This window comes from Acomys russatus, chromosome 8 (assembly GCF_903995435.1).
Source record: "Acomys russatus chromosome 8, mAcoRus1.1, whole genome shotgun sequence".
Classification (NCBI taxonomy): Eukaryota; Metazoa; Chordata; class Mammalia; order Rodentia; family Muridae; genus Acomys; species Acomys russatus.
Genome location: NC_067144.1, coordinates 46,763,513 through 46,789,370, shown reverse-complemented (window position 1 = coordinate 46,789,370; position 25,858 = coordinate 46,763,513).

The following is a 25,858-nucleotide window of genomic DNA, read 5'->3' as shown; positions in this document are numbered from 1 at the left end:
CAACTCCAACCACAGAAATCTATATTCCACTTACCTCTCTCCTGCCCAGACTGGCTATCAGCAGCTCTATTAGCCAACCAGGGATAATTGAGGAGTGAAGTTACACAGCATCACTTGGTGTAAGTGAGAATGACCTCATAAGATCTCAGGGGCCGCTAACTTGCATTAGACTATATACCACCAGAATAATTCCTAACAAACTAGGAACCAAGTAGTCAAATATATGAGCCTATGGGAATAACCCTCATTCAAACCACTGAAATTGTGTATTTTTCCTATGAAATCCTTTGTCCTCCCTCTTTGTGCTACCTGGCATTCACAAAAGAGTAACTTTTTTCCCACCAAATGTACATTCTATCATATTACTCTGCCTCACCACAGGTCTGTAACAATGGACCAACCATAAACTGAAATTCCTAAACTCATGAACCAAATAATGGTTTTGTCCTTTGAGCTGCTTTTCTCAAATGTTTTGTTACAGCTTCAGGCATCTATCCTCATGACCTCTGAGTAGTTTTACTAGCAGCAAAATATAGGTAGCAAAGTTTAGTTGACATGGACCAAAATAGATTCTGGAATACTCCAAGTTCAAAGTTAAGTTATAAAGTAGACTTACATTTACCCAGGAAAAGTATTGAATTAAAAAAATCAAATAAAATTTCCAGAAAGATGAAACGTACTCTCATTTATTGAAATTGTCTAGACATGTTATTTTTTTGATGAATAGAAAGCTGTGAAAAAAACAAATGAAAATGTGATTATAGTAATGTATTTGAGAAACCTTTAAATTCACTACTGATATAATTTATATAAAGCTTCTTTATGAAATTAATGTTTTATCTTATTATATAAAATTTAGCTATGTTGATGAAAAGACACTGGTGTGTGTGTCTCTGTCTGTGTGTGTGTGTGTGTGTGTGTGTGTGTGTGTGTGTGTGATTCTGTATATGTGTAACAAAAGGTTGTTATTGAAATAGAAGAAGTTTATTTCCTTTCTATATTCAAGGTTGGGTATTCTTGTCATTTGATTAAGGCATTGAAGGTACATTGTCATCAGTTAGGATAATTGAAAAATTGTCTTACCTTTTCCATAGTACAGAAGTCACTAGGCAAGTTTTATAACTTTTCTCACCTAATAAGGCTCCTTTCTTAGCAGTTTTGGTAGCCAGCTGACAAGTCCTTTTCAATGAACTGTAATTGTTTGGTGGCTCATAATACAGTATCTCTTGCATATGATAAGAGTCTGGACATATTTGGACATCCTTCAAAACTGAGAAAAGCAGAACATTGTGGACTGGAAAAGTAAAATTCCCCTAGCAAAGCCTGGCCTTCTGCAGTCAGTGGAGTTGATCCTTCACACTCTCATTGACAACAAAGCAGATCCTACAAAGTTCAGAGCCAAGTTTCTCAGCTGGAAAGCTATCACAGTATCTGAGCATTATGAAAACACAAGTCAATATAATTTAAAGGCAGGGATTTCGAGAGTGTACTAGAATTTGAAATAAGTAGACAACTTAAAAATAAATATTTCAAAGGATAGATTATTAACCACTCTGGGGTGTCTGTGTGTTGGGTCACTAAAAGTGTTTTTGGAAAAGTGTCAGATGTAAAACTGAGCAATGAGGCCAGTTTCACTTGCAATTGAATCTATCTGAGACCAGAATTACCTAAAGATGAAATAATTTTTTTCTCAGTGTCCTGATAGTGGTAACTCACAAAGCTCTATTGAGTGCCCCAATGAACTCAACTGGATAAAAACAAGCAAAGTGGCTTATTTTAGGGGATTCTCCACCTGTACCTGGTATATGGATCATGGAAAAGAAGAAAATTACTCATATTATTATAAGGGATATGAAAGCTATTGATATTTATCATTAAAATAAAGAAAATAGGACATTATTTTGAGTTAAATATATAATTACCAATATGATAAGGTGGATCCTACAAAAAAGGTGAGAGTATAGTCCCTGGTTTAAAGCTTTTATAAAATAATATTTGTGTTCATTAATACTTAGATATAATTTAATTTAGAAAAGCTGTTATTTTTCTATATGTCAACTATATATGCTAATGCTTTAGAGGTTTTCTTAAGGAATCATTCAACCCTATAGGATAGTATATTTTGATCTTCAAACAATTTTATTGCTCTTAGCAGCATTTCTGAGACAGTTTTGAAAGATATAATATTTAATAATAGTATATAAAATTAATAGTGTTTTTATTCTGTTTCATGTTTCATACACACAAAGATGTAAAAATTAAGGTCCTGGAATTTCTTTAATAATAGTGCATTATAAAGTAGGTAGAAACCCGCATTTATGAAACCAATGAATGGCTTCTACTTGAATATTAGCTGTACCGGTTTCAAGCCTAAAGTGATTTGGGAAATGCTTTGCTTTTTGAGTGCCAAGTTTATTCTTCAAGCAGTTTAAAAATTAGATGAAACGAATTTACTCTATTAAACTGCCTAGAAACCAGTGACTTATACAGCGACACATACTTAAATTGTCTCATAAAGTTGTCTCTGCTTCAGAGGTCACATTTAGCATGCTTTTTGCCACATGGGTTGGTTTGGCAAATTCAGGTAAGTTAATCCCTCCCTCTATTTCACATACCTAATTGAAAGCTTGTCCATTGCTTGAAGTATACCATATACTTCCTCAGAAGGATGTCCCTCATATTTTCTTTTGCCCAGGATTAGTTACAAGAATTATTCCAAGCCATGGTGAATATTAATTTACAAATGCAGTTAATATGTGTTGCCGTCCTTATGAAGATAAAATTTATTCCTGCATATTACTGTTCTTATTGGAGTTGCCATCTATATATTTGCTTAGTATGTAAATCTTAACAAGGGGGCAAGTAAGATGTTTAGAAAAAGGACATCATAAAAGGTTTTAAAGTACATAATGAAATTTAGATAAGTGAGATTACTTTAGTAATTATTTCAGACCCACCCTATTGAATCACCTAATTGGCTTTCCTATCATAATGTATGTGTATGCCCCCATTCATGACTCAGGACAATTTCTAAAAAGAAAAATGAGTAAGAAGGAGAAAATCGGGGAAGTTTAGTACAGGTCAGGAAATGATTTAACACTGAGAATAAATGCATCCTTTCCCTCCTATAGTGATAGAGTTAACATGAAATTGTTATGTGACCAGGATGGTCAGGATTTGATCAGAGAAAGCACCCAAAGAGAACGGCTTGCATGACATTTATGATTTAACTCATTTATTTTACTTGAAATCTTGTACAATCAAGTAGAAAATAAAATAAATTTTGTAGAGTCAAAGAAGAGGGAATTGGCCTAAGTGGGGACATGAAACTGAACCCAGATGTGTGAGAGGGTAAGATCTATGAAATCAGCCTATGCCACACACCATGAAGGGGGTGGCCAAGTCCACAAGGCACAGAAATAGTTTTATCAGAGACTAAAACAAAAGAGACAGGGCTGCAACTGTCAGGAAAGTTATAGTCCTGTATTCAAAAATCCTGTAGTCTTGAGCAAATGGTTGGATAGTACACATTTAAAAATTTTTTTCACATTTGTAAAGTTCTTATAGATAATGAGTAATTTCTTATAGTTTATGCTTTTATAACTCCATATCTGAGATTTCAAGTCATATATAACCTTTATGGTCTAAGTCTCACATTATCTCTGCATGAACAAAGCCTTGCTGGCAGAAAAGGGGTGAAAGCTTTCTATTTCTACTTTCATGTATCCAATCTATTGATATAGCAGAAATGCCTCCAGGTATCTAGTTTTATCAAGTCTAATCAATGTGACAAGATGGACAAGATGATATGGTCTCACGTCTGTAAAATCGTGAGACAGTTCCAGCCTCATGAGATTGATTTTTAGACTGTAGACTGTAGAAAGCTCACACGGTATAACATTGTTTATTTTCATTACCTTTTTGACTCTCCCCCTGAAGGGCTGACACTACCCAGGTATTGGGAGAAAATGATTCTACCTAATTTCCTTTGGAGTCTGCCTAGCACAGTCATAAATAAGTACCAAATAGTGAGAACCTTAAAATGACAAGAATGTTTTGCCTCACAATTTCAAAGCTCTGTAAGATGGGGATCTGGATAAAACCATGCATTCTGCTTGATGCTTTCTGGGAAAATATTTTCTTCTTCGAGCTCCTCAGAAACTCTTGCTATACTTGAAATTTCTTGGCCTGAAAAATATGTGTTTTCATACTGTTTCGTTTGGTATTGTTCCATTGTCAAAATTTAATTTTTTTTTAATGATAGCAGCTATGTTAAATATTGGTCTACCTACAAACTGCTCTTTAGCCTGACTGCCATTTTCAAATAAAGTGCCACTGTAGGCAAGGGAAGCAAGAATTTAGGAAGAGGTACAAGTTAACTCTCAAATGCCTGAAGCATAGGGGTAAGGCCTGTATAGGCTTTGAACAGGAGCCTGACATTATTGTGTACTGCTTTTTTTATAGCAGTAAACATCTTTGAAGTAGATTCCTTTGCAAGATTCCAATATGGTGCTGTCACTATGATTGACTGTACTCAAGGACTGCTCCAGGAATTAAATGTTAAAGTTACTGGCCTTTCCCTCGCATTGTCTAGACATAATTCTAGCTTGGTTGTCAATGTATGGTGCCATCAACACCCGGCTGTGGAAATACTGAAATGAAGACACAAGGGGGAAAAAAGGATTAATTAAATTGAGGAAGAGTTTCGTCAAGAGGGTATTTGCAAGATAGTATATTGCTTCTAGGAGGTTGCTTAGACAGTTTTCCTTTTGCTGAGGCCACTTTGCCACCTTTACTCAAAAAGTAAGTCTGACCTCACTTTTCAAGTTATTACGAACATAATTTGTGTTATATTACACAAAATGGTTCTAATATTGAAAGATTAATCCCTTTTGCCTCTAAACATATGATTAACCATAAATTATCATACTAGACAGGATCATGTCTTTCAAAAGCCTATTAAAAAACAAATTAACCTTTTCTCTCTAGGTTGAACTCCCTTGTTAATATGAAAATCAGGAATAACTCAGAACTCTTAGCTTGTGTAGTCCTAGCCATATTTCTTTGTGTTGTTCAAGTTAAGTTATGACTGGAGAGTGAGTCATACCAGCTTAATTAATTTCATAAAGCACCAGTTAGAGACATTGTCTTTGGGAAATCTTGTCTGAACTATCTTGAATTTCAGGAAGTGCTTTTTTATTATGCATGCCTCTATGCAGATGATTTGTGTCATACCGTGGGCAAGGGACACTTGCTCATCGAGTAAGTTTTATTGCAAGTTAATTTTTATGTTTTCAGTGTTGAAGAGGGTATGCTTTATAATTGTTCTTGTAAATATATACTGCACTTCAAAAATCACTGCCCAAAAAAATCTTGTTTTAGCATTGTGGCAGGACTTATGTTTGTTCTTCTTACAGTAGGACCAATTGATCTAAACAAACACTACAAAAATAAGATTATAGGAGATGTTCCCTTTCATCCTTCATCCTATGACAACTTGGAGTAGAGGGATATGACAGAGGATATTTTAAAATTATGGTGATAATCGGGTATGATGGTACATGCCTGTACTCCTAGTACTCAGGAGTGGAGGCAGGGATTCCTCTGTTAAAAGTGAGACAGGGATAATAGAGAATTCCAGGTTAGCCTGAGCTATGAAGAAAGATCCTGCAGTTCGATATAAGGACAGTTGCTGTATGTACAACAAATGTGACCTTTAGATTTTTGTGATATACTTATAGCTCTTGTTGTTAAGATAAAACAATCAGACGTGTATCTCCTAATAGGATCTGTAAGTCTTGTGCCAATGTTTTCAATGAGTCCATAATATACAGAATGAGGAAAGAAAGATCAGAGAATGTGTGTTTATGTAATGGACAAACAGCAGATACTTTAGGCTTCCGTGATCAGAGCATTCTGTCAGTGGTTGCCATCGCAGCTGCTTCTGCAATATAGCATGGCACATAGTCATTGACAATATAGAAATGAATAGAATGGCTGTCCTTTAAGAGAACTTTGCTATGATGCACTGTTTATAGACCAAGTATGATGTAGGTACCATTGCTTCTCAACTCATTGTCTAACAAGCCAAACATTAATAACTCAAATGTATAAGCTCACTATAAAATGAGGTCAGACTGAGGAATTCAGAGGTTATCTTGAACTTGCCATATCTGTGTTTCTGGAGAGAAATAAGAAATAGTCCAAGACAAGCTCTGGATTTATAAAGCTTGAGTTTAAGCAACAAAAAATAATCAATTAAGAAAGCCTGATAATCCTCTATTTCATTCCTATGCTCTGTTGAAGGAAGGAGAAAAATATAATACTACTTCCACTTAGAAAGATGAAAGTCAGAGGGTACTTTTCAAAGTGGGAATCTGAGTACTAAAGACATAAATATTAGCTGAACAAAACAAGGCTATAAAACATGCATTCTGAGAAAAACAATATGGTCTCCATAAAGTATTTTTACAAAGAGTTACAACATCACTGCAAAAATTCTTTGCCCAAACACCTCACTACTCTGCAATGCAGAATAAATAGGTCATTGTTCTCTGTTGGCTTGCCTCTTATCCCTTGTAACTAAATGTGGCCTAAGGCCATTCTTAAAAGAGAAGGATCCTTGAATGTGTAATTGATGCTTGAATAACGTTTCATTCTCATTGTTAAGAATGGATTACATACAGTTCCTTCTACCACTCCACAAGTTCACAGCAATAGAATGAAGCAATAAACATTTCTCCTGTTGGCTTTTCTAGATATTTTATCACAACAATGAAAAAACAAACACATTTAATTATTTTTTAAAGATTTATTTATTTATTTATTATGTATACAGTGCACATTAGGTCACATTATAGATGGTTGTGGACCACCATGTGGTTGCTGGGAATTGAACTCAGGATGTCTAGAAGAGCAGTCAGTGCTCTTAACCACTGAGCCATCTCTCCAGCCCACACATTTAATTATTATTTAAATGTAGATGATCTAAGATCCTATCTATCATATAAGAATCAATCACCTATTTCTGTTTTACTGCCAAATGCACACACATTGAGGGGATTTCCACTACACTGTCAATTAAACTACAACAGCACAGGTAATTAAATTTCCCGGTTCTTACATGTATACATTTATACACATTTTTATGTCTTTGTGAGAGAGTCTATGTGAGAATATGCCACCAGTGTGGCAGTGCCCAAAGAGTCCTAAGGAGTATGCTGGGCTCCCTAGATCTGGAGTAATGGGATTTTATGAACCATCCAATGTGGGCATTGAGAATGCCTTGGATTCAAAACTCCACTCCTCTGGCAGAGCAAGAAGCACGCTGAACTGCTGAGGGGCGTTTTGAGCTCACACGCACCAGTTTTGGTTTTTGGTTTTAGAAAATCATTTTACCTCTTCTTGAACCCTGCAATGCAATGAGCATTATACAGTTTTCAGCGTAGCTTAGTGATTTGGACATGCCCTCTATAAAATTTGTTCCAGGAGTGTTTTTCATAGAGTCTGACTCAGAGAATCTTTTCTATCATGCACAAACTCTTTTCTCTTAAACATTACTTCCTATATTAACAGTGCACTAAGCGATACAAGGAGTTTATTATATAGTTGGATTTTGTCCTTGACAAAATGGCCTGGGTTGGTTACTTTTTAAATTTATATGACGGAAGTACCTAACAAAATTAGCTTAAGGATGGCAGGCTTTTTGACTCACAAGTGACATGGAGAATACAGTGTGTACAGTCATGGGAGGTATGACAGTGGAAGACTAGACAGCTCTTGACATTGGATGGGAAGTCAGGAAACAAAAACAAAGGACTGTTGGCATATTGTTTACTTTGTTTTGTTCATAGTTTTTGGGCAGATTAGCCACCAGTCCATGGGATGTTGGCATTCATTTTGAGGATGAGTTCTTCCGTCTTTATTCAAACCTCTTTGTAAAAACTGCCACAGATAGACCCAAAAGTGAACCTGCTGGATGCATATAATGCAGTTTGCAGTGAAGAAGAACGAGAGAAGAGAGCAGAAAGTTGCAGCACTGAATACTCATGTGAGCCAGGAAATACTGAAATTTAATTCCGCTGAGGAATGCTATTTTTCACTAAGGAAATATAGGAAACAATATAATTGCATGAGCACCATACTACATATGTAGGATTGGCTTTTGTGATTAAATCGCATGAGTAAGGGAGTTTAATAACTCACCCTCTCTGAGGAATCTGACAGAATGTGACATTATTATCACTTTATCAGATAAATATCTCACACCAAGCGCAGATATCTTTTCTACAAGAAAACCACATAGAACATAATTATTATTTATCTTATCAAAGTCTCCATCTCTGCTTATTGCAAATAACAAGGCTTGAAAATTTGAGATGACTTGAAGATTTTTGTTCAGACACCCATTTGATTTGTCCAGTGAATTACTCAATAGCTAGTATAACCCAATTTATAAGTCCAGGTTTTATTAAAGTATCAGAAATACTACCTAATATACCAGAAGTTGTAAACATTAGCTAAAAGACATCTTTAAAAATTATCAAGTTATTTTAATATTTGTTTAGACCACTGTTTAAGATTGCCTTTAAATTCTAATTGTTCAGGTTGATTTACATGTGTAGTAAATTTTGAGTTCCTTCAAACTTTTATATATATTAACATTACTAGCAGACTCGGTATTAATAGATGAAACATATTGGTACCGTTAGTCTCCACTCATTTTCATTAATTCAATATCCATGGGTTAGAAAATTACAAAATGAAAATATCTTAAAGAAGTGACTATGTTCAAGATTGATTACTTTTTACAATTCCTCAACAGTACAGTATAATAAAAATTCTATAACACTTTGACTTTATTTAGTATTATAGTACTCATAATAGTAGGAATGATTTAGAGTAGATATAAGGATGGACCTAAGTTCTATACAATGCTGCCTCGCTTTATATGAAAGTGAAACATACATAGGAGTTTAGCTCTAGGGTGTCCTAGGATAAGGTTTCCATGGACAGTGTCAAGGCATATAAATTATAGCAAATTCAAACCACTTATCAAAGGAAGATGGAACTAAAATCTAGCATATCAAATGTCCATGCAGTTTGATAAGAATATTGATATCATTGTCTATTTGTGAAAATATACACTTATTTACTGAACAAATATGTTGTTATTCTGTTCAGTATTTCCCTGTTTTACAAGGATTATTTATATTAATCTGATAAAACATGCTTGAAAGCAGTATATAAAAGGGGTCTTGTGTTTGGCATACATAAATGAAATCATATTTGTAGGCCCAGAAACTTTAATAATTTAATATTTGAAAGTAGAGTAAGAATAAAAGCAAATTTATTATATTAGAAGTACCTAACTTTGTAGTGCCACACATCTGTTACGGAGTATATCTCTTAACTTGTTTGGAAGCTTTTGGCTGCTAATTCTTTTGTGTGTCTGCTGGCTTGACCAAGACTCTGTCTAATCATGAACGAAGATTGCCAAAGGCAAAGTGACATTTACATACTTGATCTTGAAGAAAAAGAGCAAGGAGAGTGAGAAAAATATTGTCTGTTAAAAAAGAAATTATTTCCACTGGAGTGTAACCATTAAGAAAGGTATTTTTTATATCTTTTATTAAATTGTTCATCATTAATGCTCATTGGGATTATATCACAAAGAAAGAGAAAAGCTTAAGGCAAAAGGTGAAAAGTTTCCATAACATTAAAAAGGCACTGTGAAATTTTCAAATGAAATAGGGGATGTTTCTCTAATAAGAACAATAATAACTTGCAAATGTGTTGTCACATTTAGGGCAACAATTTATAGTGCATTTTCCCCAAGTATCTGAATACTGCATTATTTTAAGGAAAACATACAGAAGAAACAAAATCTAAGCAAAATAATTCTTGCAACTGTTTTCAGATGAAAATAGTTGAGTCCTGCCAGTGAGATGGCTCAGCAGGCAAAGGTACTCACTGCCAAACTGGCCAGCCTGTGTCAATGCTCAAGCACCATATGGTCAAAGTGGGAAACAGACCTCAAATGTTTCCTTAGACCTCTACACACAGTCTGCAGCATTTGTGCACACAGGCAATACATACATACATAATACATACATACATACATACATACATACATAATAGTAAATACATAAAGTAACTTTAAAAAGTTAATTAAATTCTGTTCCTGGCAGTATGTTGACAGGTTTTTTTTTAATGTGTTCATTCCCACATCTGGCCACTTCCAAATACAGCTTACTGAAATATTTCATGTCTCTCATCTTCAGTTTTGTCATTTAGTATTTTATTATTTATTAACATTTAAAATTTATAGAAGAAAAATTTACTCAAACAAGTTAGATGATATTTCATTTTATCACAATTACTATGTGACAAAAAATTATTTAACAGTTCTAATATAGCAGCAATATCAATGGCTTAACAGGATGACTGTTGTATATAATAACTTCTACTTCTTTCAATTTTTAAAGACTTATTTATTTTTAATATATATAGAGTGCTCCAGCTGCATGTATGCCTGCAGGCCAGAAGAGGACATCAGATGACATTATAGACAGTTGTGAGCCACCATGTGGTTGCTGGTAATTGAACTCAGGACCTCTGGAAGAGCAGTCCAAATTCAACCTTTGAGCCATATCTCTAGCCCTAGTTATTTCCCTTTAAAAATAAAATTATTTTTCTCCTTTACCTTTTACATATATTTTAAGTATTTAATCATATGTGTATTAAGAGAACTGTGGTTACAATGGCCACAAACGGAAAAAGCAGAAGTGATGCACATTGAATATACATTCATCACAAGAAGAATAGTCACATGTGCCAAGAGCCGACCTAAGTTTCATCTCTGCCTCTTCCTTTCCATTTGCATAAGACAAATTTGATAATGCCTTGTGCTCTCGCTGTTTCATAAACTGAAAGAACTGTATCCCATAATTCATAGACGTATTGTAAGAAATAAGTAATTTGGCCTTTTAAAGTAAATGGAATGGTATAAACCATATAATTTTCCCATTGGTTAATTTTAATTCATTTAATAAGTATATAAGTACTTCTCTAAATATAGAATTAGATTTTTATTAGTAAAACATTTAACTTAGTTGGCATTACAGAAAAGAAATAGGCTTGTGTCTATGCATTTGTATTTCATCGCTTGGTTTTCTGGAGGACAGTGGTCTCTCTTCAGAGAGCATCACAATCTCATTACCTAAAATAATGAATTACATGCAGATGGCAAAGAAAGAGCAACACCGTCCACTATCCTCATGCCATGTGGTCTAAGCATGTCCTCTGTACTAGGACCAATTAATCTAAACATTCAAGGAAATACAAAGCTCATACACTGGTTAACAAAATCATCACCAGTAATAAAATACTTCATGGTGATAAAATGATGCTTAGTACTTCTGACAATTAGCAAAGGGGACACAGAACATCATGACAAAGTAAATGATCAGTTAGAATTCTAAGGAGGAGAAAATATGCCTTTGGGAAATCTTTGGAGTAATATGGATCCACAATTTCTCATTTTAGTCTTAGACAAATATTGAAAATAGAGTAACTACACTTACTCTCTTTTAATGTTCTGGGAGACAACATCTAGACATGATAATGAGTCATCTCTAGGTAAACAGAATATAGAGAGGAGAAAATGGAGAGAGGGAGGAGAGATTTTTAAGAAAATTTCTCACGTGGTTATGTAAACAGAAACATAAAGACCCCATGCTCAGCCCTCTATAATATGGAGACCAGGGGGAGTCAATGGTCTAATTTGAAGTAATGGAATCTGGGAGACCAATAGTAAGGTTCTACTGTAGACATGAACCCTTTGAACCTGATGTGTTAGGACAGATAATCAATGTCCAAGTTAGAAGCAAATGAACCTTATGCTTTGTTTGTGTATTTATTCTTTGACTTTCTGTTCTGTTACTTGATATTCATCTACATTGGGAAAGGCCATCTACTTTCCTCAATTATAATTCAAATAGTGATCTCTTTTAGAGGTACCTTCACACACAACTGTAAAATGATGTCTGGCCAGATTTTAAGCATTATTTAACCAAGTAAAACTGACCTAAATTTCAGCACCACAATAAATTGATTAATACGATGGACCTCTTTGTTATTATTTCAAAGACTTGTAGGCATTTGAAATCAGTTTACCAATTAGACCTTAATATCTTGGAAATTCACCATGGGACTTGTGAAGGAGACAAGGAATAAAGCAATCCTTCAATATTATCTGGGTTATGGATTATAGAGTGAAGAAAGTCTTCATTCTCCGTTTTGTCCTGTTTTCAAAATGCCCTCTAGGGAAGAAAGGCAATCAATCACCTGCAACATCCAGAGGATAAGCCCTTTTCAAACCTTCTTCACCCCTTTGGGATAAAGAAAAGCCCTGGACAGGGGCGGGGGGATGAGGAAAGCTTGAACGGCTCAGGCTTCTTTCCTTTCTGTGTGTTATATATTCTATGCCTGCACTCTCACATAAAACACAGCTATGTTTTCATAACTACTGCTTACTTTCTTGTTAAATCTATAGCTTAAAAGTAAAGGAGCTGGACATCTTGTCAAGGACACCCAAGAATCCTGTACAGTAATAGTAGCTTATATGATTAAAAAGGATATTATTTCTACTTGAAAACAATTACATTTGTCAGTTCCAGGAACCTCACAAAATTAAAGATTGGATCCCATTTTTTTGGTTTGTAAAATAGTTTTAGGAATCCTTGAAGACTTTGTCGAATGTATTTTGATCTGCTTACCTTTAGTCCCTCCCAGATCTACTTCCAATCTACCTCCCTAAGCCTTCAACTTTGCTTTCTGTCTTTTTAAATGGAAAAATGCAATTACTATGATTTGTGCTGTCTATATATGTCTGGGGCCATCTGCTGGAGCATTGTTGATATATGAGAAGCCACATCCTTTAAAAACACTGCTTCTTCCTCATCCAGAAAATATCAACTCTTCATAGATAGACTTCAGGCTATGACTGGGGACACCTGAGTGCCCTCCGACTCCTTGCTGGGATGTTGACCTGCTTGATTTTTAAGCAGGTCTTCATAAGCAACCACAGTTCTTCTGATTCCTAAAAACAGCTGTCTCATGTCCACTGTCCTCTCTGTCATCTGTCTCTTACAATATTATATCTGCTACTTCAAGAATCTTCCTTGAACCATGGACTGGTTGTGATATGGATGTCCCATTTGTGGCTGACTTTTCCACAGTCATTTATCCCCTACATTTGTTTAGTTGTAGCTTCTACATTAACCACCATTCACTGTGCACACAAACAGAACAAAGCAAAACACTTTCTGACCGAAAGATTAAATCTCTTCCTTGAAAAAATGTTGCTTTTATATTCATTAATTATTAAGAGTAATCAGTTATTCTGCACAAAACTTGGCAGACCACGACTCCTAAATTCGCCATGAGATATATTCATTATGAACTATTGTTCTAAAATTGAGTACTGGTTATGTTATTTGGTAACTTAGCAAGCCTTTGAAAATGTTTTTCCTAAGCCTGCTGAGTGGACCTTATCTATTAAGCCTCTTAAAATTTAGTTTACCTTACCTGAAAGCTAGTAGACTCCAGATGGTACTTCAACTGGGCATCAAACTAATCCAGAACAAACTAAAAAGTCTGGTGTTTTACAAGGTCAATTATGGAGAGAGAAATGCCCCTGGCTAATTGATAGCAATCACTGAATATAAGGTCTCTTGCTCCTCACGTTTCCACTAACAAGTTTAGAGCCCTTATCTGCCAAGAGGAAATGAGACAGGAAGATATCGTCAGGCACATCAAGTTGTGGACCATTGAAAGTTAGCTCTCAGAACTAGCTGTTGAATTGATGTTTTTGTGCGTTAGGTAAAAATTGTCCTTGTCTGTTCCAGTTCAGATCTGATTACAGGCTGGACTTTGGCAATTTCATTTTTAGGAAGCATCTTCTGTGCTACTATTTTGTAAACACTGTTCTCTATCTCCTTCTGGTTGGTTGCTTAAAGAGCTGAACAGCCAATAGCTTGGTAGAAGGGTATTATGAAAACGTTCAGGATAGAGAGGGAGTGAAGACCAGGAAATATTCATTTGAACAAGGATTAAGAAGGAGGTGTCAGGTTAAGACTAGGAACGACAGGAACTGAGGTCAGGCTAGTGTTATTGGGTTAGAATAGCTGAGTACTGTCTCAGCTATAGTGCCTGAAGTATTTAATGAATATAACAGGTCTCTGTGTAGCTATTCAGAGCCAGGGCAGGCAGAGAATAATTATACATTTACATCCAGCAACCAGAGAATGAATAACATGTGCATACCTTGGATCACGCCTAGGACATGCCCTCTAGCACACAAAAATATCAATCATTTAGGACAGCCAAAATGTACCATCCTTTCCTAAACTCTTTCTTGTTTGTTTTGAATAAGCAAAAGTCCTCGACTGCATGCTTGCCCAGGGCTACTCCCATCCTGTAACACATACTCTAGGATTTCACTCTCACCTTTAAGAGAACTATATTTTTATCTCTTCTACTACATGTCTACTTGTTGGTCCAGAAATGAAGAACTTGGATATCTCATTACCAGATGCCCCTGTGAACCAACTCCAACAAAACACCTACTAAAATGTCTACTAAGCAAGAATCTGATGACACACCTATTAAAATATCTGTTAAACAAAACTCTGATAACCTCATGGTATGTGGCTTCATTGTTTAGGCACAGAATAATGTTCATAATACTAGTAATTCAGGTGCTAAAGGTCAAAAGTTGTATGGGGTGTAAGATCAATTCCAAAAAACACTACCTTAAGAAATAATATAGATGCTATTTTAGTAGGTTCCGAACTCCATTTTAAAATGTATTCTTCTTATTCATGCTAGAGAGCTTGTTCAGTGTTTAAGGAGACATACTTCTTTTATGAGAATGTAAGTTTTGATTCTAACACTGACATGGTTGCTCACTGCAGTCTGTAACTACAGTTGTGGAGTTTCCAACATCCTCTTCTGACCTTTGAAGGTACCAGGAGTGAACATGGTACACATGCATACATGCAGGTGAAGTATTCATACCTATAAAATAAAATAAAAAAGAAAAATTTCAGACATTTTTACATTATTCATAATTCTATTTCTTCTTGGTAGAAGAAAAAATGTGAACAAGAATATATAGAGGGAAGATGATATGAAGACATTAGGAAGAAGACAAAGAGTGAGGGCAGGCATCTACTTCAAATTTTCTAGAATTATAGTTTGAACTTGATCTTCTGACAATCAGAACTGTGAGAAATGACTTTTCTGCTGTTGAAGCTACATGGTCTGCAGCAACTCATAAGAACAGCATTAGCACAATAACATACCTGATATCCATAGCAGCTATGTTTGACCAGTTTTTCTCCCTTGTCTCTTCATTATGAAAAGTCCACATTTGGGTACCATGCACTTTGCTCATAGTCCCACCTACTACCCTATCTTTGTTTTTTCCCCTTGCTATTGCTCCTCTTACTACATCCAAGTTGTTTCTTATCTACTATGACTAATGTATGTAAGTATATATGTATGTATGTATTCATATATATCATACACACACAGACACACACACACACAGACACACATACACACACAGACACACACACACACACACACAGACACACACACACACACAAACACACACACACTACATTCACTTTAGTCATTGATCCACTGATAGAATTCTGTGCTGAGATTGTCTCATTGAACACAGCTATAGAATGATGTGCTTGGTAGGCTGATTTAAATTTCTTTGGGCAAATAATGAGAAGTATTACAGCAAGATCACATGAAAGTCTTGTTTTTACTTCAGAGGTTTGGCTGAAGAGAAGTAAAGTGAAGATGAGCGCTTTAATCATGACTCAAGGGAAATCATTTTTTTTAACAGTGCATGGAGAAACATCACGTCTACAGACATTTAACAAAACTGGAGAATGTGTGGTGATTGTAAGAAGATTGATACATTCACAGAGGTTCAGAATAAACCTAAACTGCTGTCATCTTTGAGTGAATATAAACACACCTCTGCGTGTGATTTCTCGTTGCCAATATCAGAGGTGCCATGCTTCAAAAATGTAGGATGAGAGCTGAGAACAGAATTCAGTGAAACACTTCCCGCAGCCTTTAACAGAACTGAAGAGCATTTAACACCAGCAAAGCACAAGTGGTTTGGATATATGGTACAATGAACCCAGTTATGCATACTTACATACACACACGCACACATATGTCTGTGTAATGAACCTAACAACAAAAGTAGATGAGTTTGACTTTGGAGAATATCAGTTGTGCTAGATACATCCATGACACAGGGGAGAGGAGCATCTCAGTCCCATGGAGACAGCCACTCCTGTGTTCAAGTTCCCTTCCAGACCTCACTCTTTATCTTTCCGTCTGTCTGTTTATCTTAATCCTTCATTATACACTTTGCATTCATTGATCTGACAAATATAAGTGTTTCCACAAAATCTGTGAGTGACTCTATAAAATCAATCAAACCAAAAAAGAAAATTATGGGCATTTCCAGCATATAAACTATAAGCTCAGATTTGTTATCAGCATCTGATCTGAGAGGCAGTGTTACATAACTAACCACTGATTTATTGGATGGCTCTATGTACAATGTTAGCCTTGTGTTAAATTAAGGGGCACACAGTTCATGATCACTGTGAATTGGTGAAATACTCCAAATACCTCATACTTATGGTGCAGAAATATTGTTCTGTATTGATACTAGACTTGGGAAACGCAGCTAGTTTGTTATTTTTCTATTGTGCACTAAACAATGTTAAATTGTGATGAATAGTAGATCATAAATAAAAATAAATGACTGCTTAAATATTTAGAAAAATTACATATTAATTCACTATGAAAACTTTAATTGCTGAGTAGACCAGAAAATTGTGGAAAGTAATTAGCTAACATTTTTCTGATGTGGAACCCAAATTAATATGAGATGAATCTTAAACAAGTAAATATGTATGAAATAAAATTGAGGTTTCTATTTTCTTTGTTTTATTTATATGTTCAACCCATCAACTATATAACAGATGTTCAAGAAATACATTTTTATCATTCTTAGTTCATAGTACAATGATTAAGTGCTTTGAACATAAAAAAAAATCTGAGTATTAACAAGTTAATTGATTCAGCAACTATATATAAAAATATCATTGACGTCTTTGAGTAAATTTTGAAAGATGAATTGACCAGCAAGAGGTACAAGTTGCCATTTTGAAATGAAATGACAGACCCATGTCCTTAACACACACAATATTAGATATAAGATCTTAGTAACTTTTCATCAATGTTCTATACTGTGGACCATAGAAATGCTATACTTATTTTGTATGGACAGTAGAATTAATCAGTAGACCAATTAGGATGAGATGTAAGAGAGTCTTCTTTATGAAACTCTAGGGATTGAGTCAAGGACTTCACGCATGCTAGAGAAATATTTACTAAGTTAAATCGCCAGCTTTGAAACATCAGAAATTTCCAAGTGGGATACTTTGATACAAGAAATAACCCTTCTTTACCTACCCATCATTTATTGATGCTTGATTATAGATAGACTCTCAGTTTTCAGTGAATATCATTGAAGTGAAAAAGATTGAAAAAACACTTGGGTTTTCTTTTTGAATATAGGATCAGAAACTAAAATTTAAAAAAAATAGGAGATAGTAGCTGAGGAGATAGATCAGTGTATACAAGCCCCTAAAGACCTGAGTTCAACATCCTAAACGCCCACATAAAAGGACTCTGCATGAGCACCTGTGCCTGTAGCCACACAGCCAGGAAAAAGAAGAGCAGAAACAGAAGGATCACTGGGGTTTCTTGGACACCAAACGAGCCATGAAAAAGGGAGCTTCAGGTTCAGTGAAAGACGCTGCCTGAAAGGAACGATGAGGTATGATAGGGGACAACTCATATATGCATACATACATACAACACACACACATCAAATAAAATATAAAACAAAATAAAAACAGTGGATGGAGTGTGCCTTATCGTTTGGAGTTAACTTTGCAATGTGATAAGATCATCAAATGACAGCTCCTCTGTCACATTTCGTTCTTTTTTGTATTTGTTTTCATTATCTTTAAAATTTATCCTCTACAGTCGCTTTATCATCTTAATTTATCAACACCACTTTTGGAAGAATTTGAAAGAACAAATTCACAATGACAGTTCAAATTATGATGCAGTATGAGATCACATCTTACTTTAGAATGAAATAACATATGTGCATGGGTTGAAAACTAATATAAAATGTGGATGGAAGTAGTGTGTTTAAAAATTAGATTTTGTTGATCCTCATAATAGAAATATAGAAATGTACTTGTATTAATGTATATACCATGTAACAAATTCAAACAAATATATATACATATATATATGAGAGAGATATAGTCATATATCTCTTAAAGGAAAATATTTTAAGACTCTATAATATTTTAAATATATATCAAAATATATATTATATATGATATTTTATAATAAACATAACATACATATTGTTTTTAAAGTGTTCTTTTGAGATATATGTGAATATATGAATATATACATATCTCTAAAGAAAAGTTAATTATGATTTAATTTTCATTAATTCACTTTAGGAAAAGAATTATCTTATTATTGGCATGGTTGACTGACAATTTTCCAACTTGTTTTAGGATCAGCAATGTTTATTTTCCATAGAAATGATGACTTATTATTCCACAGATTGCAAATTCTTCAAAACACTTAGAGGTGAAGTTGAAATTATATGAGTTTTAACAGCATTAATCTGGGAGATATGACATGAATGCATTACATTTCTAGCGGGAAAAAATACTTCATTTTACTTCTTAGCACTGAGACATGATTTTTTTAATTTAAATGGGTTTTTTTTTTTTTGCCGATTTGAAACATAAATTTATAAAGAAAAGTACCATTACTTAGTTGCTAAATTAATACACAACAAATGTATCTCTACTGTTCCTTTCTTGTGTTCATATTTTCCAAATACAAAAGGCTCAGGCTACCAAGATGAGACTTGATAGCCTATGATCATATAGCGGGGGGTGGAGGTCCCCCTTGGTCATAGACCTAGAGGAAGGGAATAGAGCGAAAGCGGGAGGGAGGGAGAAAAGGGAGGATACAAGTGATGGGATAACAGTTGAGTTGTAATTTGAACAAATTATTTAAATAAAAAATTGCAGGAAAAAATTAAATTAAATTTTAAAAAGTAAAAAACAAAAAACAAAAAAAGTACAAAAAGCTCTTTCACCGTGTCATTAGTCACACGGAAGGGTGTTAGAGATGAGCTACATTTACCTCATGCTAAGTTTGAGAAATTATTCTCTAAGTCACTGAGTAAAACATTCAGTGTTGAGAATGAAGTCATGGCTCAGCATTAAAGAGCACCAACTGCTTTTGGCAAGGACACTGGTTTTAAGTCCCAGTACCCTACTGGGAGGCCGCAAACTGCCTCGACTCTTTCTAAAAGGCATCCACTCCAGGCGCTTACATTCCTGTGCACATATGCATAATTTAAGAAAATCCTGTGGCTATAGACAATGTCCTGAGAGGCAATCTCATTAAGACTCTTCAACAAATAAATTGAACATCCCTTTTCACATTGTTCATTTGTCCTTTAAAAATTACATTTATTGATCTAACAAATTCTTGTGGAATACAGTATGAGAACAAAATAATTACATGGTGCACATTGTGTATGTTTAGTAACCTGCTTCCAGTAGGAATATGTATCAACAGCCATAAATTCTGACCTAATCCCAGGGAGAGAGCTGAGGTATTTGAAGTTATGTTAGCCCTCTTCTAGACTGGCAGTATATAGGCAAGGAAAGAGCTGGTCAGCTCAGTTTTTAGACAATACCACTATAAGTACTTTTATAAATATCTAATAAATACTTAGTAGTGGGCATAGCATAATCTATAACTGTGGCAAAAAGAGAAATGATTTTTGCTTTGATAATGTAACTCAGTTAGAGATCCTTGTATTTTTTTACAAATTGTATGTTTAATATATGTATTATGATGATTTGGAGCCAAATTGTCTAGGGGAATCACACATTACATTATTCTTGTTTCCAGTGTGCCCTTTATAACATGTTTCTGCATTTTGGTAGGACGCATTTACAAATATGAGGATGAGTCAGAGGCAAAAACCTCCGTTTCATGACTACAGTGCTTCTCGATCACGGCATGAAGTCTGTGAGAAAAGAGTCAGCTGAACATTTTAAGAAGGTAATTTTGAATTACAGTCTGATGGTTAAATTATTCTTGAGACTTTATTTTCTCTTGATATCTTTTTAAGTCAGTTTTTTAAAATCTTAATAATGTCAGTTTTCACCTAATTTAGATATAAAACTATGTGCTACGTGATACGGTTACTCTTTAGGTCATGGCATTGTTATTTAATGTATAAGCTGCAATAATCAAAATTTTCAGCACTCTTTAATGTTTCATATCAGGAAATGTTTCTTTTTTCAAAATTTAAGCCAAACAAACAATAACACTTGTTTCTATAAGGTGTGAAATGGATTCTAGGATAATATATCCATATAAACATATTTTAATAAACACATACTACTTAATTCCAAAAATGAGCAGTACAAAATGTTTTCTTAAAGTCTTGCGATATACTTTTAAGGAAATACATGATGTCTTGTTAATAAATATGTTCAACATGTTCTCACAAATAGTTTTTGTATATATCCTCATACTTACATCTTAACTGTTTTAATGCCTTTGATGTTAATCTAGGTTACTCACGATGCTTTGTTTTCTCTCTTTGTTGTTTCTATAGTAACACTCCTTTGTACCACATCTTATTCATCATTTACTCTTAGCCTCTACATTTTCTGTAAGCAGGGGAGTTTCTACCTGCTCCTATGGCATCTCACCGTGCTGTCGCATGAGGCTTGGCAGAAAACACATGAAGAGCGAGCACTTTTGTTCAGTTTCAAGATACAATAATGTAAAAGAGCTGGGGAAGAAAAACTAAAAATTTCAACAAAATATTGTGATAAATAAATAAATTTGCTTGGCCCCAGCCACGTTTTATCTTTGGTAAAGTTAATACTATAGAAGTGGGGTTTTCTGTTGTCATTGTTTTTGTTTTGCTTTTTTTTGCTTTTTCTTTCACTAAAGCTCAACTCAGTTTTGTTTTTATTTTTTAACTTGTACTCTAAGAATTTGCATGTGCTAAAAAAAAACACACAAGGAACTTACACTCCAACTAAGTCTTATTGGATTTTAAGCTAGGTTTGGTAAACATAAATGTCACAAGAGCCCAGGTGCTGCCTTGCGCCCCATTCAACAATGTATAAGCTGCTTCTATTCAGGATCTCCCACAGAGGACAGTGGTCATGTACTTCCTGGAGAATGATACACACCCTGCCACAAGAGCTGGCTCACGCCTGTGGGAATTAGAAACAGTTACAGACTCACTGTGTTTATGACATAATGGAGTCCTTTAACTACCCATGTACACGGCTTCCTTAGCTGCTAGGAGACCCCACTCAAGTGTTCAATGAAGGAGACCCTCTTGATTCAAAGACTCAGGATATGCGGATTTGAATAACCACTACATCCTGCCCCCCTGTTGCCACTCTAGCCCTCTGTTGCCTGCAGATGGCCTGCACTGGCAAACACTGTCCTTGTTTTAAAGGAGATTAGCAGGTGTTAAACACCACTGGCTTCCAATCAAGGATCTTCCCTCACGCAATCCAAAAATATGAAGGAACATGGAAAAGTAAAGTTATGGATAAAAAATGAGCAGCTGTTCAAATCATTTTATGTAGGAAATTGATACTTCTGGACTTTTGAATCTTATAATCTTTTAGATGTACCCCTGTATAGGCGACTTTCTGTAATCTGGCCAGCAGACTTTACTTGCTAATCTGTTTATACCCTTGAATTAAGATATTGTCTACTGTAATAGACTACCATTCACATAAATATGAACTAGCAGTATTATCCACATGACTATCATTTGAGAATGACAAAAGTAAATACCTGAGTATGATAATTGAGAAAAAAATCAAAGTTGCTCTAAGTAGATTTCTTTTAAATGTGTGGAGTGACAAATGGTAATCTAAGTTATCTGAAGTTCATGAGTATATATGATGAAAATCTGTAGTGACATCAAAACAAATTGAAAGTTACCTGAACCTGGCATTTCTTTTCTGTTTGTTTACTTGTAAAATATTAAGATATTTTCTCAAATTTACATACATTGATATACAATAAAAGTCCTCATTTCTGCCACAGACAGAATACTGCCTAAAAAAGGGCAAGCTTGGATGCAGGCAGAGTCGATGGCCAAACTCTGTCAAGACAGGGAAAGCAAATCCTCAGTAGTTCCTGCCTCACAAATATGTCTGTCAGATATATTGGGCCAGAAGGCTGAAGAAGATGCTCCAACATTATAGAGAGTTTTGGATGACTATTCAGGTAGAAAACTGTCTTTGTCACCTTCTCATATGGAAAGCTACTAACCTGTACTCCCAGCATACTCAGGTAATCAAGTTTATTCTTTCTCAAGTCACTGATGGAGTTGAAGACCAGGTAGCTTAGTTTTTACAATGAGGCTTAGTTGCTTAGGGATTAAGATGTTTTTAGGTCTAGATAGACGTTTTAAGTTGATAATGGCAACATGTGATGGAGATTGATTTACATTAAGAAAGTTAGACACACCAAGATAGGAAAGATGTTTTCTTCAAGGCTATCAAATACAAATAGCCAAAACATTAAGAATGTAACATTTTTATAATTCTTTATTGTTTCATGGCTCTTCTTGCTATAGGTAGTTTATTGTATATATATATATATATATATATATATATATATATATATATATATATATATATAGTAATATAAATGTTTGTGTAAAAAATAAAAATAAATAAAAAGTTAAAGAAAGGAAAAATGTATGTGCAGTTAGAATTTTGTAAATCATGTGTGAGATCATAGAATGTTTTTTAAAGTTATTTTAAAAATTACATTTTAAATATTCACTGTGAATCATAGATTTGTATTTGTGGCCACTAATTTGTGTTTGTGTGCATTGTTTTAAGAACACACTATGAAACCTTTCTCTACTGTTAATAAAGAGATCAGCAATGTCCAATGTGCTCTAGATCTCAGGTGCTACACTGTAGGACGGAGCATTTATTCTATCTTAACGTTTATTTTAGTACACATTTCTGATGTTGTATTGCGATTTTCATTTTTCAAAGTAAATTGGAAGACAGAGTGAAGCCAGTTATAAATGCTTGCCTATTTAGTAAGAGTCAGGGCATTATCAAGCTGGAACTTAATAACTGTATGGTTTTTTTTAATGGCTTAATATTGTTTCCACTGTAAATCTTGGCTTTAAAACACAGTTAATGTAATATTTTGAATAGTACATTTGATCTTGAGCCTATGGGGCAGTAATACTTTGTATGTTAGCAACTGAACTCTATTTTCAGGTTTAACCAACTACAGAAGAAATGTGATAGTTCAACAAAACACGGTGTCAATTTGTAGCGTAATAAGGGACCTTTAGATGTTGTGACCAGCAAGCTAACTAACATCTTTCCCTATGTATACTGATTCTTCTGCCTTTGAAATGTTCATCTCTCCTGGCATTGCATGAAGATAACATGTATAAAAAACATATTAGAATCATACTGATTCCTATTTTTTTATTTATTCTTTTCTCATAGATTATACCTTGACTACAGTTTCCCCTCTCTCCTCTTTATTGATCACCTCTACCCCTTACCCCTAACCCCCATGATCCATTCCTCCTCTGTTTCTTTTCAGGAAAGAGAAGGCCTCTGAGGGATAACAATAAAACATGGCATAGCAAGGTACATAAGACTAGGTACACAGTGATTTATAAAGTGCCATGCATAGGGTCAATGACATGGCTTAGTTGGTAAAGACAAGTTCACCCAGCCTGAAGATCTTATTGTGGTCTCAGACCCTGTATAGTAGGAGGAGAAAACTGCCTTCTTCAAATTGTGCTCTTACCTTAATGTGTGCTGTGGCATACTTAGATCAGTACACACACACACACACACACACACACACACACAAACACACATGCAGAAATAAGTAAACAAATGTAACAATATTTTTGAAAGCATGCATACAATATTTATACGTTGCCCCAGAATACATGCAATGTATATTACTGAATGCATTTGAAAGTGGCTAGCCACTGTTTCGCTTTTTTTGTTTCTTGGTAACCATATGGTTTCAATTAGTCATTTCATATGACATAACATCTCAAGCTGTATAGTTTGTATCTTCAGTACAATATGAAGTATCTACAGAAAACATTAAATTAGATAATTCATTTTAAAGACTTATTTTTAAAAGGTAAATGCTTTAGTAAATGCCTTGAGAAATGTCTTTTAGAAATTAAGATTATTCATCAGCATTATTCTGCCCTCAGAACCCCATGTTCTAAATTTGTACCTGAGTTCCATTCCTGGCTTAGTCACTTATTGTCTTGGTCTTTGGAAAGTTTTCTCTTGCTAAAATACAAACACATTAAGAAAAAATGACCAGAATATATTGTATAACATTTATTTTCAATGAAAAAAGTTAAGTTAATGTGAGCTACAGTCTTATAAGAACAGTATGTTTGAGAAGCAGAAATCAACATATTACAATCATCATTTGGGTGTAGTGGTGCATGCCTTTAATCCCAGCAAGGGGGAGGGAAAAGTAGGTGGATCACTGTGAGTTAGAAACCAGCCTGGTCTACAAAGCGAGTCCAGGATAGCAAGGCCAACACAGAGAGACCCTGTCTCAAAAAAAAAAAAAAAAAAAGTACAATCATCATTTCTTCTGTTCCTGTGATAGCAAATCAGAAAACAATGTATATGATTGGCTTTAGTTCGATCTCAGATAGGTTTTTAAAAATTCTACCAAAGAATTTTAGCAAAGATTATGAAAATGTGCTTAGATGAATAGGTATAAAGAAGTAAAATAATATGCCTTGATGAACACACCATATACATGTTGCAGAGGGGTCTTATGTATCATCCTAATGCATAAATTTCTACATCCTGATAAAAGCTTTGCACCTTCTAATCTTTATTATCAGAAAAGAGCCAAAGGGTCAGACAGAGGATTCCAGAAACACAAAAATAAAGCAATCTATGCTATCACAGTCCTGGGATAAATAGAATTTTGTCCATAAATCTATTTATTTTTATGATATAACAGATTGCCAAAGATTTAGTTAGTAAAGAGCAGAAATGAATTCCTTTAGCATTCTAGGCATTAAATGTCTAAAATAAATTTCATCGGTCTGTACCAAGGTCCCACCAGAAAAGCATTCTCTTCTTGGAACTCTAGGAAAGAGTCTATTTCCTCCATGTTTCTAGCTTCTAGACTCTAACGTAGAGGTTTCTGGCATTCTTAATGCTGGCATGGCCTTTCATCTTCAGAGACACAGTGCTCACTTGGTCCTTTCTCAACAATATTAGCTTCTATTTGTCCTCTTCTACAGCATCTGATTTCAGTAGTCCAGGGTCACCTCTGGACTTGAAGGTTGATTCACTTCTCATCCTGGCTCCATCTGTTGATTTAATGTCCTTTTAGAGTGAACACACGACATTCACAGACTCAGTGACTGCAGGGTTGACATTACCATAAAGCAAAGGATCTGACCACAACCACAACAATAACAAAACCACAAAACCTCCCAGCCAGTAGCTATCAGGAACAGGCCTCAGGAAACTCAGAAGCAGGGTCAATATTTAGCAGTGGGAAGCACAGTTACAGCAGCCAGTACATCAGTAGGATGCTC